Source organism: Equus asinus, unplaced genomic scaffold (assembly GCF_041296235.1).
Source record: "Equus asinus isolate D_3611 breed Donkey unplaced genomic scaffold, EquAss-T2T_v2 contig_1, whole genome shotgun sequence".
NCBI classification, from domain to species: Eukaryota; Metazoa; Chordata; class Mammalia; order Perissodactyla; family Equidae; genus Equus; species Equus asinus.
This window is the reverse complement of record NW_027224738.1, coordinates 2037986-2051040: the sequence shown is the minus strand read 5'-3', so window position 1 is coordinate 2051040 and position 13055 is coordinate 2037986. Positions and strand designations below refer to the sequence as shown.

Genomic DNA, 13055 nt, shown 5'->3' with positions numbered 1-13055 from the left:
TCAACTGACCTTTTTTTTTTCCTGAGGAAGATTCGCCCTGAGCTAACATGCCAATCTTCCTCTATTTTTAGTATGTGGGCTGCCAGCACAGCATGGCCACTAACAGAGTGATGTGGGTCCACACTCGAGAACCAAACCCAGGCTGCCAAAGTGGAGTGCCCGGAACTTAACCACTAGGCCACAGGGCTGGCCCATCAACTGATTTTAGCTAAGCCTGTTTTTAACTAAGCCAAGAACCAAAAAGTAAACCAAGATCTTTGAGGGGAGCTTAAATATGCCACAAATATGCCCAAGTCAGTGAGGCTTTACTCAAAGGAGAATCCCTGAGGTCCATTATTGTAGCCCATTAACCTTTATAAACAGTTGTAAAAAATTTAATTAATTGGCTTCTACCAAAGATTAGAATCTTGTGCTAATCTTTACTAATGATGCAATAGAAGAAAAATAGGCATTAAATAAATATGCAAATAGCTACTGTTCTGTGTGAGGCTATTAAACAACAAAAAAAGCAAACAGGACATTATGAAAGGGTCCAACAGAGGGATCAGACCTTATCTAGATGTGGGGAGGGGCGGTGATCAAGAAACTAATATGTAAGAGTAGATCTGAAAATGAGTAGCAGTTAGGCTTGATGACAGGAGAGATGGCTAAGCCTTCTAGGCTGAGGGAACAGCATGTGCACAGGCTTTGAGTCAAAGAGGAAAGTGGAACAGAAAGACATGCAGTGTGGCCAGAGCATACAGAATGAGGCAGAGTAAGTGCAAGATGCGATGCCAGAGGCCACTGGTCCAGATTACACATTGCAGGTCATTCTGAGGCAGCTGGGGTGGTCTCCTAAATGTAACGGGAGGATTACCACCACTGGAGGATTTTAAGCTGGGGCCTAATGAGCTCATACGGCGTCTCTAGCTGCTAGAGCAGAATGGGGGGGGAACCCAAAAGTGTGAGGTTGTATCAACACACTTGGCTGACTGATCAAAGAAAGGAGAGCAGGGCCTAGGATTGCTTCCCAGGCTTCTCTGAAGGAGTGAATAAATGCAGGCAGCATTTCCTGTGGGAAGCAACACTATAAGTAATCCAGAAAAGCACAGTGTAATATATCTTTTAAAATAACAAAGGTACATTAAAGATTCATCCATCCAGAAGACTAACTTATCAAATTATTGCCACAGAGTATCAGTAGATAAACCATGCTGGACGACATCACTGATTCATTTGAAACCTAATATCATACTTTTCAAGATTCTGTGATCACGGAGATTTAGTACAATTTTTCAATTTATATTGACCTGATTTCATTTTCTGAACTGTGGAAATAATCCAAACCTAGGAAGCATTAGCTTGAAATTAAAATGTAAATATGATAAAATGGTAAATTATATGTCACATATATTTTACCACAATTAAGAAAAAAAATTTTATGTAAATATGAATATATTTCTGGAATTGAGCAGTCTTACAGTCTCTTTTATTTTTCCCCACATTTAAGCAATAATCATCATCTTTCCAATGAGGTCAAAATGTGGAAGGAGAGAACTCTTAAAAGAGAAGCTCACAAAGAAGTGACTTGTGAGAATTCTCCAAAGTCTCCTAAAGCGACCGGACCAGCTTCTCAAGAGAGACAGCATACGCCTTCTCAATGCAAGGAACAGAATTTACAAGATCCTGTGCCAAAGGACTCACCGAAATCTTGGTTTTTTGATGGCCGATCAAAGTCTTTCCCAGCACCTCACCCAGTTCGCTATTTTGATAACTCAAGTCTAGGCCTCCGCCCAGGTGGGTAAATATACTGGTTACTTGGGGATCGGGGATAACGGTTGGAACTCATTTGTCACCTGTGGCCCCAAAGGGCAAGTTTAGACAAGAGAAGATGTCATGGAGAAGCTGCACTGCAGAGATGTCATTTGCTGTCTCTGTGAGAAGTTTCTCCAAAGCACAGCACTGAAGTGAAATCACTTTTTACCCCGAGGGAAGTCTTATTCTGCCTCCTGAACCTTCAACTTTTCCCTCAGATAGACAAGCAGCTCTCGAGGACACAGAGAGACACCATCCTACAAACATAACTACTTTTACTGCAAAAGACCTTCTTATCAATTCAATGGGCCAGTATTTCCAGTAGCATTATATTCATTTTACACAAGCCAGATCATAGACTTATATCATTTACATATTCATTCAATGAACAGAAATTTTTGGTCTCCACCTATGTGTCACATATTGCACCCTGATGGTACATTGATAACCAAACCAGATATGGCCCCTGCCTTCCTGGAGTTCACAGTCTAGTGGGTATAGACGGTGATCAAGTAGTCAAAAAAGGAGGTACAGTTCTAGAGTTCAAAAGCCTATGAGTTTTTAATAGGTTGTTTTAGGAACATAAGGAAGTCTTCCTTGAAGAAGGGGACTGAGATCTAACAGGTTAAGGTGAGTTAGCTTAACAAAGAGGGGAGGGGAAGGCGATTCAGGCAGAGGGAACAGGGTCGGCCCAGCTGGGAGAGACCGTAACCAGGGGAAGGGTTGGAAAACCACGTGTGGCCAGAGCGCAGTGCACACAGGTTCCTCTGGGTGAAGTCGGTGAAGCCAGAGAGAGAAGAGCCAGATGCGCAGGACTTTGTGGGTTGTGGAGAGGAATTTTTACTTCATCCTGGGAGCATGCTAGAGGAAGCCGTTGAAAGATGTTAAAGAACAGCAGGAGAACATAATGGGTTATCAATTTGAAAACATTACCTCAGCTGTAAGGTAAACTGTATATAAGCTGTATGTTGTGTTGCAACCAAACGTGTTTTTTAATAAGATGACTTTTGCTTTCCATTTTTTTCTCAGAAGAACAAACTGCTGGAGCAGAGAGTGTGGATCCTCAGCCAGGCCCTTGGCACGCCTCCTCAGGACAAGCTGTGCCCGAGTGCAAGACTCAGTAAACTCTGCTGTCACTTTTCTAGGGGCCTAGTGTTCCTTATTTAGAAATGACTGTATTTGTTACTTTATTTTTCTATCCCTGGCAATGATGTCACAGTCCAACTTAATTTCAATTCAGTTTGCACTTTGCCATTAGAAATTGAGGCATTCCAGTCATTTAGAATGGTGATAGACTGCCTTCTTCCTGAATGTGGTAATACTTTAGAAGTTGAATTGTTTTATTTATTTATATATTTTGTGAAGAATAAAGTTATTGAAGGAAATTTCCAGTCTTTCCGTGTATACATAAAATGTATACATTTTCATTAATCTCGTTATCCACATGTGACTTAGATAATACATAAATTAAAGCATCATTTAATTAACAAAATTCCTAAACCTGGGCTCCCCGCAACACATAAAGCATCTATGGATGGGCTTCACACAATCTGTAAAACCTCTGAAATTTTATCTTTTGTGTGTGGATTCAGTTTTCTAGGATACTAGGGTCCCTACTTTCTTATAACATACTCTCTGAGAGGTCTGTTACTCTATAAGAGGTTAAGAACTGTGGTTTTAGAGAGTATCTGATAGTACTTTTATATCATATGACTTTGAAAAACCATATAAAACAGCAAGTTGCATAAGGTTTAGAACAGAGTTAGTGATTTCAAGGCATTCTTGGCTCTTTGGTAAGAAGACTTATTCAAAGGGAGAGATTATTAATTGTATCATAGCCATCACTGTTAAAGTCTATGAATTGGTTATTTCCCTTACCTTAACACACTGTCACAGGTTCACTAGGGTGAAGTGAAACTGTGCCTTCCTATAACGCTGTCCCTCAGGCCTGTCCCTTGGGAGTTTGGTTTCTCCTCTGCACCCAAACCAGACATGATTACAGAGCTGCAGGTTGATTCTCTACGATGTTCACTCCTCCACTGAATAAGAGTAATGCAAAGTAGTAGGTATGTTCACCTGGGTAATAAAACGACTTTAAGGCCATTAAAAATATAATCAGTCTTAAAAATAGATGATGACATAAAGAGATGGAAAGAGATTCCACGCACATGGATTGGAAGAATAAACACGGTTAAAATGTCCATACTACCCAAAGCAATCTACAGATGTAATGCAATCTCAATCAGAATCCCAATGACATTCTTCATGGAAACAGAACAGAGAATCCTAAAATTCATATGGGGCAACCAAAGACCCCAAATTGCTAAAGCAATCCTGAGAAAAAAGAACAAAGCTGGAGGTACCACCATCCCTGACTTCAAAGTGTACTACAAAGCCATAGTGATCAAAATGACATGGTACTGGTACAAAAACAGACACACAGATCAGTGGAACAGAACTGAAAGCCCAGAAGGAAAACCACACATCTATGGACAGCTAATCTTTGACAAAGGAGCTGGGAACATACAATGGAGAAAGGAAAGTATTTTCAACAAATGGTGTTGGGAAAACTGGACAGCCACATGCAAAAGAATGAAAGTAGACCATTATCTCATGCCATACACAAAAATAAAATGGATCAAAGACTTGAAGATAAGTCCTGAAACCATAAAACTCCTAGAAGAAAATATAGGTAGTAGACTCACTGACATCAAACTTAAAAGGATCTTTTTGAATACCAGGTCTTCTCAGACAAGGGAAACAGAAGAAAAAAATAAGTGGGACTTCATCAGACTAAAGAGCTTCTGCAAGGCAAAAGAAACTAGGATCAAAACAAAAAGACAGCCCACCAAGTGGGAGAAAATATTTGCAAATCATATATCTGACAAGGAGTTAATCTCCATAATATATAAGGAATTCACACAACTGAACAACAAAAAGACAGCACAATCAAAAAATGAGCAGGGGATAAGAACATTTTTCCAAAGAAGATATACAGATGGCCAAGAAACACATGAAAAGATGTTCAACATCACTAATCATCAGGGAAATGCAAATCAAAACTACACTAAGATACCACCTTACACCTGTTTAAATGGCTATAATCACTAAGACTAAAAATAACAAAAGTTGGAGAGGGTGTGGAGAAAAGGGAACCCTCATACACTGCTGGTGGGACTGCAAACTGGTATAGCCACTATGGAAAACAAGATGGAGGTTCCTCAGAAAACTAAAAATAGAAATACCATATCCAGTTATTCCATTACTGGGTATCTACCTAAACAACTTGCAATCAATAATCCAAAGAACATATGCACCCCTGTGTTGATAGCAGCACTATCCACAATAGCCAAGACCTGGAAGCAACCCAAGTGCCCATTGACCAATGATTGGATAAAGATGATGTGGTATATATACAATGGAATACTACTCAGCCATTAAAAGAAGACGGATCCATCCCATTTGCAACAACATGGAAGGACCTGGAGGGAATTATGCTAAGGGAAGTAAGACTGAAAAAGACAAACACCAGATGATTTCACTCACATGTGGAATATAAACAAACACATGGACAAAGAAAACAGTTCAGTGGTTACCAGGGGAAGGGGGGTGAGGGGTGGGCATAGGGGGTGAAGGAGAACACTTACGTGGTGACAGACAAGAAACAATGTACAACTGAAATTTCACAATGATGTCAACTCTTATGAACTCAATAGAAATTATATATATATATAAGATCAGTCTTCAGATATCCAGTCTAGTAGAATGTTGCTTAACTCTTGAATTTGGATATCTTTCATTCCTCAGATTTGGGAAGTTTTTGGCCATTATTTCCTCAAATAAATCTTTTGTCCCTTTCTCTTTCCTTCTGGAAGTTCCATGATGCATATATTGGTCCACTTGCTGATGTCCCATAAGTACCTTAGGCTCTCTTCACTTTTCTTTATTCTTTTTTCTTTTTTCTTCTCTAACTGAGTAATTTCATATGACCTGGTTTCAACTTATTGATTCTTCTGCTTGATCAAGTCTGCTATTGAACCCCTCTGTGAATTTTTCATTTTAGTTATTTGTATTCTTCAGCTCCAGAATTTCTGTTTGGTCCTTTTTTATAGTTTCCATCTCTTTAATATTCTCATTTTGTTTGTGCATCATTTTCCTGATTTCATTTAGCTGTCTATTGGTGTTCTCTTGTAGATCATTGAGCTTCCTTAAAACTATTATTTTCAAGTGTTTGTCAGGTATTTGTTCATAGGTCACCATTTCTTTGGAGTTGGTTTCTGGAGATTTAGTTTGTTTCTTTGATTGCATCGTGTTTCTCTGTTTCTTTGTGTGCCTTTTGATTTTTTTGCTGACTTTTATGCATTTGAAAAATAGCCACCTCTTCCAGTCTTTGTGGGCTGCTTCATACAGGGGAAGACCTTCATCAGTCAGCCCAGTTATAGATTGTGGGCCCTCTGAAAGCTTTTGGGCAGATGTGACTCTCTAGGCTTGTGTATGTGATTTGCCAATTAGAGAGGTTTGCCAGTTTCTTTTTCAGGAGCTCATAATCTCTTGCTCCCTCTAATATCTGTCTGTAGTACTGCAGCTTCTTTGGTGCTGCAGCAGGAAGCCACCCCACTCTCCTTTGTTCTCATTGGCCCCCAGGCATCCAAATTACGTCAGCTCCCATCAGCACCCCAAATCAGGTGAGATAGAAACCAGTCCCAATGGCAGCCCTCCAAAACGCTGGCACATAAGACACACGCTCTGCTCTCCTCCCTCCCTCCCTCCCGAGGATGAAGCTTCGAGTTGGGCACCTACTCCTGATGGTGCTGAGCCACACTAGGCTCTGTCTGGTGCCAGACCATGCCAGTTCCATCAGCAGTTCGGGTCAAGTGAGACAGAAACCAGTCCTTCAGGCAGCTCTCCAAAAAGACGGAACTGTGACTGAATTTTCGTCTCTTTTCTTTCCCCTGCTCCTCACGATGGAGGAGCTGTAAGCAGGGGTGAGCTGTGCTGGCTTGGGGGAGAGGTGGTCGCAGGGAAAATGAAAGGGCTCTTCTGCCTAGTTTCAGGGTGGAAGTTGTTAGCTTTGCCCTTACCCAGGGGACTGCAACTTCTTACCTGGCTTCTGAAGTTCTCACAAAGATACTTTGGTCCATGTATTGCTGTTACGACAGTGTCTCTGTCAGGGAAAAAGAGCCGGGACTTTGTATTCCTCCGTCTTGCTGATGTCTCCCTCAGAATGTTGCTTAACTCTTATGACCTGAGTTTCAGTGTCATGATGAAAGATTGTGAAGGAACAATGATGAAAGTTAGCAATGGAAACTTGCGAGAATGTTAAAAAGCAATAAGATGGTCAGACAACACTAAAATCTGAAAAGTCAAGTCAGGACCAGAGAAGACAAAATACAGTATTGTTCATAGGAAACATTTTCTTGAGAGCCTAGCAGAATCATGTTCAGGAAACTTATTGAGAGCCTGCCATTCATACTCAAATATTTAACTACCTTCTACTGTGTGCTGATCACTGGTCTAGGCACCGAAAGGCACTGCCTTTGTGGGACTCATGTTGTAGCTGGAAAACAAATAACTCATACTTTTAATATGAGCTGATCACAATGTAAGGGTGAAAAAGATATGGTCCCTAACCTTAAACAAATTTAGTCCACTGACTATACAGAGGGGTAAGCAAATATCTGCAATACCATGTGACTTAGGCGGTCGTAGAGTAAGCATAATTGTTGAAGATCTGTGAATAAAGGGAGGCTGAAGACAGCTGCATCGAGAAAGAGGTACCTGAGTTGGCCTTGATTAGGGAACTCTCATATTCATAAAAAGTCTATTCCAAAATCCTCAAAAGTCAAAGGAAAGGTATTGGCGCTGGCCCCATGGCCAAGTGGTTAAGTTCGCATGTTCTGCTTTGGTGGCGTGGGGTTCACTGGTTCAGATCCTGAGCGTGGACCTACCACCGCTCATCAAGCCATGCTGTAGCAGTGTCTCACATAGAAGAGCTAGAATGACCTACAACTAAGATATACACCTATGTACTGGAGCTTTGGGGAGAAAAAAAAAAAGAGGAAGATTGGTAACATGTTAACTCAGGGCCAGTCTTCCTCACCAAAAAAAAAGCATAAAAAAAAAGAAAGGAAAGATGTTGTTAGGAACACAAGGAGCACAGCTGCGTGTGATTACAGTCATTAGACCCAGTGTTAGAAGCTACAGTGGGGCAATGAGAGACAGTTTTACCAAAGACCTTATGTGAACACAAGCAGAAACTAGGGCAGGGTTTTAAAAAATCTTTAAGGGTAATTTTTACCATCCATTATAATTGAATTTCTAATAATCATTCACATTTTTAAGTACAAATGTAACAAATATTGTACATGCCAAGTCCTTCCTCCTCACAACATCCCTGAGGTAGGTGCTATGCCTACCTTCATTTTACAGACGTGAAACAGGTTTGGTCAGCTGTGTAACTTACTCACTTAGCTGGTGAGGGAAAGATGTGGGACTTACCTGCATCTTTCTGACTCCACAGTCTGTTCTTAACCACTGTGACTGTTACGGATACACTTAGCTCCAAGAACGAAAAACCTGAAAAGTGACTAAAGTTTATTTTTCTCACATAAGAAGTCCAGAGGAGTTAGTTTAGGGATTTTGTCTTAAGCCTGTCTTCAAGGAACTAGGTTCCTTTTCTTCCCTATTGTCCTTAGTGTGTGCCTCTGACCTCAGACCAAGTCACAAAATGGCTGCTAGGTCCCAAGGCATCATATCCACGTTCCAGGACCGCCCCCCCCAAAAAAGGAAGGAGCAAAAGCCAAAGGCCTTTCTATCCAAGAAGAAAGGCCTCCTCAGAAACTCCAGCCCACATTTCATTGGCCAACCCTAGCAGCAAAGGAAGCTGGCAATTTGAGAGTTTTGTTTTCAGCCCCTTGACACAAATAATCCACATCAATCTACAAATCAAAATTGGGGTGAATTTATTATGAGTCAGGTCTGAGGACTAGCCTGGGGCCTTCCTCCCCCAAGGAAGGAAGGGCACCAAAGAAGTGGGGTGTACCAAGTGGTTATACACAGTCTTGGAACAAAGAGCATCCATCATATATGGCAGGAATATCCCTTTTACAATTATCGCGAGATGCTTTGCTGGCCCAGCAGGTCAGAGGTCAGTGGTCACAAGGTGGGTGGTCACACGGTGAGCACAGCAGGTCCATAATTAATCCTTAGTTTAGGGAGAGATGCATATTAAAGGAAATGCCGATGTGGGGGGAAGCTACCTCCTTATCTTTAAGGGCATTGTTCTTATCTTTGGGACATTGTAAGCGTTTAAAGCAGATGTACAATGCATGCTCAACAGACCTTTCTGGAAAAACAAGGTCAGGTCAAATTAGTTTCAAACCAAATGGCTTCCTCATATCCTCCAATATAGCCTACTGCTTGTCATTTATTTATCACCCTTACAGTGTAGGAGGCAGGTGAAAGTGAGTTGGGTGGGTGCTGAGTGAAGCCACTTAAACAGCACGTGCACAAACAACCTACACACTCACTCTGCTCAGTTACCTGCCTGAGAAAGTTGGAGTTACGAAGCCTAGTGTAGAGGGCTCACGTGACCCAGTCCTTTCTTTTCCTTCTTGTGTCTCTGTTCTCTTCAGCCAGACTTGGCTTTTTGCTCTTACCCAGCATGTTCTTTCCTTGAAGCCTCCACACTCCCACTGAGGCTCAACCTGCTCCCTGACGCCACCGCCAGTGCAGTCAGGACGCCTGCATTCCGCCACTAAGCGTGTATTAGTGTTAGAAGAGACGGCGCGTCACAAGAGAACCACAACCATACCTTCAACGCGAGAGAACGTGTGCTGCCCTCTCAGCAATCATGTCAAGGGCCAGGAGAGAAGGCTCTAGTATCTTCAGTGACCTGGGCTCCTTCTGTTTCGCGGCTCTGCCGTCTTCCACGTGCGACTTCTGCCTCATTCCATCTTGAACACCGCAGAACAGCACGTAGTAGACACAAACGACAGGGACTGAGAGGGGTCAAAGCCAAGGGAGTGGTTTCCAGTCCTGAGCATGCTGCGGGGGCTTTTTCCGCTTTTCACCGTTTACTCGGAGTTAGCAGTTCGACCTGAGCTCCACTAGACGGCAGCACGTACACACATTGAGTATACCAATGTGCGAATCCTTAAAAACTCAAGGAAACAGAACCAGCAAACTAGGAAGAAACCTGAACTACACATCCCAGCATTCATCATTAAGCGCCTGACTTGTCTGCACGAAGGTCGGTCTCCGTTTGCCGCTCGCGCAGTGACCTGGAGGACGCCATCCACCTGCTGCTACTCTAAAGTAAGATTTCCTGGTATTTTTTCAATGAAACTTTAAATGGACTGGGAAAAGGAGATGTTTAATTTTTAGATGTTGCTTTGCTCTGCACGTTACTTATTTCAGGAAATCTTAGCAGTTAGATCAGGATAAGGATGCATTTGGAAGTCTGGTATCTTAAGTTTTTCAAAATAACCAAAGAAGAGAGGATTTTTCAGTGTTTTAAGTGAACATTTTTCTTCCGGGCTCACGAAGACAGAATTCCTGAAAATGCTCTGTCTCTGATAATGAAAAATTAACACTTTGATTCCAGTGTTTACAGTAAGAAAGCCATCAAGTTTGCTTTTCATATTGGATTTTACCATTTCAGTCTATGTTTGCAACTCATTTTCCCAAAAACTCTGTTTTAGCGTGGCAGTGCAGTTGACCTAACAGTAAACCTTCGGCTCCAAACTCCAGGCCCAGAAAGGCAGGGAGGCCGCCCGGAGCACGGCGCCCAGAGCCGCGGGGCGCACGGTCTCAAGTCACAGCGTTTGATCCGCACGCTCAGGACTGGGGGTGGGTAAAGGTTCCTGGAGTCTCTCATTCCTAAAGTACATACTGAAAATATCTCAACTCTCCCCAAGTTTAAAGTGAGTATGAACCTCTCGTGTAAGAAGGGGGAAAACCAGTGAAAATTTCGTTGCCTCAGAGTGGCTGGGCTTCTTGGTGGCTGGCGAGGGCGGCCGCGGTCGGAGCGCCTCGGGCAGCGGCGAGCTGGTCCCGGAGTCGGGCGCCGGCAGCTCGGGGCAGCGCTGGGAGCAGAGGGAGCGAGCGCCCGGGCAGGGGCGGGGACAGCGGGGCACCCCCTGGAACGCCCGCCGCCTGTCCGCGCGTGGACGCCGCGGGCCCCGGGCGGCCGAGGGCTGGACGGCAGGCGTCCGGGCGACACGAGGCCCGCTGGGCCGGCTGGTGGGAGGCCCGGGTGCGACGCCGGCTGGGACGCGGGAAGGAGCGCGCGGGACCCGGCCGCACCTCGGGCCTTCGCCCCGCGCCCCGCCTCCCCCGGCGCGCCCGCCCCCGCCTGCCTGACGCCCCCCGCCCCGCCCCCCTGGCGCGCCCGCCCCCGCCTGCCTGACACCCCCCCCGCGCGTCCGCCCACGCCTTCCTGACGCCCCCCGCCCCCGCTTGCCTGACGCCTGCCCGCGTGAGCGCCCCCGGCGGGCGGAGCCGCGCGTGGCTGAGGAGGACGGAGTGGGGCTCGGGAGGAAAGGGCTTCGGGGCCCAGGCCGGAGAAGCCGCCTGCGCCTTCTCGGGCGCGGTGTGTGTGCGCGCGTGCTGCTTGAGTGCGTTCGCTCAACGCCCTCCCAGCTCGCTTCCCTGCCTTTCCCATCCTGAGGGGGGAAGACGGCGCCCCCACACGCCGGCCCCCGCGGCTGCTAGGGCTGGCGGGTGAAACGTGGGCCGGGGTTCTGAGCAGGCCTTCCTTCTTGGGTAGAAAGACCTTTGGCTTTTGCTCCTTCCCTTGGTGTTTTTTGACGCGGATGCGGATATGGTGCCTTGGGACATAGCAGCCATGTTGTGACTTGGCGCGAGGTCAGAGGCACACGTTGAGAACAGCAGGATGGGGGAGAGAGCCTGGCTCCTTGAAGACCACCTCATTTGATCATCGTTTGACTCCTCGCCACCCCGACCTCAGCACTAGCCGTTCCGCGCGCCCTGCAGTCGGCACTGATCAGACCTGATGCACGCCACCTTTCCCCCGGTCACAGTGTCTCAGTCCTGCCTGTCAGAAGTGACTGACTGTGGCTGTTAAAGCGTTAACTCCCGCCGGCTTAAGCTTGAGAAGAGGATTGGCAGCGTTATGGGGAGGCCTGCGTTTCGTCTGTCTCTCTCACCTGGACCAGGCCACATCAGTTTCCTCATCTGTAAAATGGGGGTATTGGACATGATTTGATTTTCCGGTTCTTTTGTTCAGTGACTTTCTGAGGCCGATGGTGAAATCTTTCCAAGGGACAAGGAAAAACCACAGATGAGAGCCAGCCCTGATGGCTTAGTGGTTAAAGTTTGGTGCACTCCACTTCAGCCTCCTGGTTCAATGTTAGCTTAGGGCGAATCTTCCCCTGCAAAAATAAGAATATAAATAAACAAACTAGAAATGATTGATGGTGCAAACCCAACGGAAGTTTACAGGACAGAAAGCAGGAAGGACATGCCCAGTGGCATAGCAGTGCGTGCGGGCACAGCGGGGAGGATGGGCAGGGGAGGACTCCACCCCTTCTGGATCAGCATTGGGTTCTCAAAAAACCGAAAGGTGGGTCAAGTCCAATGTCTGTCTCTTACTGAGTATCAGTTGAGTGGGCTGTGCCAAATGGTTTTGATGTACAAAGCTAGGTATCTAGAGTGGGCGCTCTTGGAGAATTCTCATGGTGGGAATATTTGTGCTGAGGTGCCATCTTCAGGTTCTTAAAGGAGTACATTGAACCATTCATTCTAGATGTTACTGCATAGGACCATGTCTACAGTGCATGCCATTAAATACACGTGTCTGTAGATTAAACCGCAGGTTCCGTTATGGGTCGACTTGATGGGAAGGTCATCGTCCTGACAGCTGCTGCTCAGGGGATCGGCCGGGCCACTGCCATAGTAAGTTACTATCTCTGTTTGCTTCCTGCCTTTGGAGGTGTTGAATCACGTGGACAGATCCCATGGCTGTTTAATTCTGCTCTACTTTTTTTTATTGGCTTTTGTGCTTCTGTTGTCTTAAGTTACAAAAATAAAAGTTGCTACTCCTGATCCCAGGCGGATGAAGCAAGGCTTACCTCACATATTTATTATGTGACGTCTCATAACTTTTGACTCTGAGAACTTATTTCTTTGCCTCAGTTTCTCTGCACTGTAATAAATTTATTACAGGGGGCCTAAAGGAGTGCATAGCCCTCTGAAATCATGTCAGTTCAGACATAGGACTCCAGAGTTCTAAGACTATC

The 13055-nt window shown here is 45.0% G+C and overlaps 1 protein-coding gene across 6 annotated transcripts in view; it reads left to right on the top strand.

Moving 5' to 3' along the window:
- Positions 1–10014: 10014 nt before the first annotated feature.
- LOC139042836 (dehydrogenase/reductase SDR family member 6-like) overlaps positions 10015–13055 on the top strand; it is a 29433-nt gene continuing 26392 nt past the window's right edge. For 3 of the 6 annotated variants that reach the window (XM_070503395.1, XM_070503394.1, XM_070503393.1), the window contains exons 1-2: positions 11261–12379; positions 12620–12711. The gene's annotated coding sequence lies outside the window, so the exon portion shown is untranslated. Of the gene's footprint in view, positions 10111–11260; positions 12380–12619; positions 12712–13055 lie in introns of those variants that run through there. The other 3 variants (XR_011499985.1, XM_070503396.1, XM_070503392.1) reach the window with 3 other exon arrangements.